This window comes from Pinus tabuliformis, chromosome 5_1, assembly GCF_031772625.1.
Source record: "Pinus tabuliformis cultivar Carrire ecotype Pingquan chromosome 5_1, CPIR1, whole genome shotgun sequence".
NCBI lineage: Eukaryota > Viridiplantae > Streptophyta > Pinopsida > Pinales > Pinaceae > Pinus > Pinus tabuliformis.
In genome coordinates this window covers 368946579-368950504 of record NC_142305.1, presented here as the reverse complement: position 1 = coordinate 368950504, position 3926 = coordinate 368946579, and the positions used below count along the sequence as shown (strand labels likewise).

At 35.4% G+C, this 3926-nt stretch overlaps 1 long non-coding RNA gene and 1 pseudogene across 1 annotated transcript; one reads left to right on the top strand and one right to left on the bottom strand.

Moving 5' to 3' along the window:
• Positions 1 to 511: 511 nt before the first annotated feature.
• On the bottom strand, positions 512 to 1804 carry LOC149164981 (nematode resistance protein-like HSPRO2 pseudogene; annotated as a pseudogene).
• A 1124-nt stretch (positions 1805 to 2928) lies between these two features.
• Positions 2929 to 3388, top strand: LOC149164980 (uncharacterized). Its single transcript, XR_016260603.1, has 3 exons — positions 2929 to 2987; positions 3097 to 3231; positions 3325 to 3388. It is a non-coding gene; the product is annotated as an uncharacterized LOC149164980 (long non-coding RNA).
• The last annotated feature ends 538 nt before the right edge of the window (positions 3389 to 3926 follow it).

Genomic DNA, 3926 nt, shown 5'->3' with positions numbered 1-3926 from the left:
AATAAAAAAATCTTAAAAAAATGTATAAAAATAACAGCATTAAACTACATTTCATGTTTAAATTTATAATGAATTATATAAATATCATTAAACTCATCATAAAATTTAGGTAAAGAATTAAAAAATTAAAAAAAGGAACAACTCGTAAAATTTAATACAGATAATAATTACCTTTTTAATTTTGGACAATATTTTACACTATTTAACGAAGGAGGAATTGCACACTATGAATCCTTAGTATCCTATCGACGTTGGAGAGGGAAAAAAAAAATATCCCAAATTTCTACCACTGTTCTATTGATTGGTCCTACTGATGGGGATGAACAAAAATGAGTCTAATCCTATATCCAATATAATTCTATGTATAGTACTCAAAACTGTCAATGTAAAAAGTGTATGTATGTATTTGGGGTAATACATTGAAAAACTGAAGGCACTATTCTTTCTCTTGTACATTTCACTTGATTTGTCTGTAGATCTTCCAGTGTACCATCCACCATAGTTGTAACTTTTAGTGCCAATAGTAACCCAAAAATGTCTTTGCACCATCCACACTGGGGAAATAAGGTGGTTCAAAATATTTATGACGTAGGGCATCACAAGCACCTAGATATGATGGACCCTTCATTTCAGTGCTACCCATGGTTGTTACTACCAGCTGCTGATACGAGAAGAAAAACCTTTTCACCGCGGCTTCTATTGCCTGGAAGGCCAACAGAACATGTATTGTTGCAACATTGTAAGCACCTGAAGTGTTATGTGAGTGCAGTCCATGTGAATGAAACAAATGCATAAGTGCCTCCTGGAGCCTTGGTCCACCCTTTGGATCAGCCTCAACACCGATGACTTTGGGCACCAGATGCCTTAGTTCCTTGCATGCATTTGTAAGGTCTCTAAGGGGGGCAGACCGAAGGCAATATGCACCTGCAAGCGTACTAGTGCTGCTAATTGCCAACTGGTGTTTAAGGCAAAGGAAATCATCTGGGTCCATCACTAGAAGCAAATGCACAATTTCTGTGAGCATGTTCCACATCCTTTCAACCATCCAACAGTCCGTGGATGCTCCTACGAAATCCCCAGAGTCTATTCTTTCATATACTCTCTGCAACAATTCTTGGCCTACAAATACCCACGCCTCAAAGATCTGGAGGACATTGCAAAGTTTGGCATCTTCTAGATTATGGCACTGTTTATGTTGTTTTAAAGAGTGCAAATATCTTGGCTTGCAGATTCTATCATATTCAAGAAGAGGCTTACCTGACATATTTGGTTCCCCCAGACGTAAAGTGAAGGGAGTCCTCTGCATATGGCCTTCAATGGCAAGCCATATTCTAGAAACCATAGCTTCAGCGCTTTTCCATGTACCCAAACGAGGAAGTAAGCTCTCTTCACTTGTTCTGCTAACCACAGGTAAAGCACCAGGTCTCTGCCATACCTCATGGAAAACTTTCCATGAGAGAACACCACTACTTACTGACAACTGAAGAGTGGGAACCTGCTTGTCATTTTCACAAATCATTGAAATCAACTCAATCTCGGAACTAATTAAGGATTCAAGCCTTCTCTTCCATTCCTCTTTGTCAATGTAAGTCCTTGTGTCACAGAGGACAGACGAAACAAACTGAAAAGTAATCTCCAATGACTGTAAGGCAACCTTTACCAACCCCTCTCTAGACCAACCAGGCCATTCCTTGAATTTCCACATGGCACTGAGCTCGGGGAGATGCACATACTGCTCGTAACCCGCACACTCCATGGGGGAGGGCTCTATGGATTCTTCAACAAAGGCAAAATAGGATGCCATTTTTTTACAGGACATATTTTTTCCCTGCAAACATAACGAGGAGAGTAAAGACACTAATGCTCTCCATATACCATAATCTAAAAAGAACAACATAATAATAGAATAAACACTAAAATTTTGAAAACTGGATTACATCATGCAAAGGTAAATTATTTACTTAATTTATATAAATGGTATTATTAGTGAGGTAAATAAATATAAAATCATATATAAACATATAAGTTTAGTTATATTAGGTGGAGATAACTAAATATATAGATATATAAATAAAATAGTAAATTATTTAATTTTTAAATAAATATATCAATAATAAAAATATATTTGTTAATTTATTAAATAAATAAATAAATATAAAATTATAAATTAATAATTATAATAGTAAATTCCTTAATAATAACATGTTTAGATCTTTGTGGCAATTGGATTGGATCACTCTACCACACCGGTATGCCAAATTCCTTCAATGGCTTTTCCAAGAAAACTAGTTGAGAGTTGACGAGCAAGTATTCAAACACTGTATTTACAAACACTGTATTTACAAAAATAAAATTTTTGAGATTTTTACCCAAATCCAAAATTCACTATAATAATAACATGTTTAGATCTTTGTGGCAATTGGATTGGATCACTTTGTGGGATATACTCCAGACAATCGAAAGGTGAAAACAGAAATAAATTTTAGATTCCATGGATTAGTTCATCACTTCTTGTGGGAGCCTAAGGATGAAATCTGGGGTGTTGCAGCCAACCAAAAACTGTGCAACCTCATTGCTGAAGTTGTTACAGTTATGGTGCAACAAACTATATGTTTTAGCTGTATAGCGAGGGCTTATTTCTTCCAGGAATTCTTCAAACATTTCCATCGGGACGTGAGTGACACCCAACTCAACCACTTTCCACGGTTTTCCATAAGGAGTTTGCCCTGTAGGGCTGTGTTGAATACCACCCCCAAAGTAATACACCTTCCCATAAACTACCACACCGGTATGCCAAATTCCTTCAATGGCTTTTCCAAGAAAACTAGTTGAGAGTTGACGAGCAAGTATTCAAACACTGTATTTACAAAAATAAAATTTTTGAGATTTTTACCCAAATCCAAAATTCACTATAATAATAACATGTTTAGATCTTTGTGGCAATTGGATTGGATCACTTTGTGGGATATACTCCAGACAATCGAAAGGTGAAAACAGAAATAAATTTTAGATTCCATGGATTAGTTCTGTTTTGTGATTAAATTTCCTGTGAAATTATATTTTTAAGAGTATTGAGTTGATTTTGAAAATGGACAGCTTCCGTCTCAACACCAGCTATTGTTTGCATCTCGTTGGGTTCAGTTTTATTAGTATGTATGATCATTATAGCTCTCTACCGTTCAAATCAGCCTAAGCCATTTACTAAAGGGGATGCGAACAAAATGGGTCAAGGTATTATTTCTCTGGATCATATCATGGATTTAAGAATTATATCAACATCAATATGTGTCCTTTGTTTAAAAAATGCTTTGATGTCCTGACCAGGTTCTCCAAGGTTAGTAATATTGCACATGGACATGGCCCTTCTCATGTATGATGACATAATGCAGATTCAGAGATGCCTAACATCTGCTTCGTTAGTTTCTGACCATCTCATGGCCTTTCTCTACAATGAGAGCCCCGCTAAGGTATTCAAACCTCGAAACCTTTCCCTACTGATTAGGTATCTAACCCTTCAAGTTCTCGCTATTGGATTTCAACTGAACGTGTAATGCATTTATGAATAAGGACCGGGATATTTTTTTATAGTAAAGTACTTTGGATTTGGAGTTGTTATTACAACTATGAATTCTTTTTAATGAAAACAGTTTTTTTTTTTTAAAGAAGAGGTGCTTAAGCGTTCACTTTTTCTTTGGTAATTAGGTATTTAAGCTTTCAATTTCTCCGTATTGAGTTCCAGGTAAGGATGCTTGTGAGAATATGACGTGGAATATTTCTATATTAAACTCTTTCGAATTGTTTTTACGACTGAAAAATTTTATTAGTAGGTTTTCTCAACTGAGCAAAGTTTATAAATGTATTCTCAAGAATTGTAAGACAATTGCTATTAAAAGACTATATATACACACACCATCGACAAAGTTTGC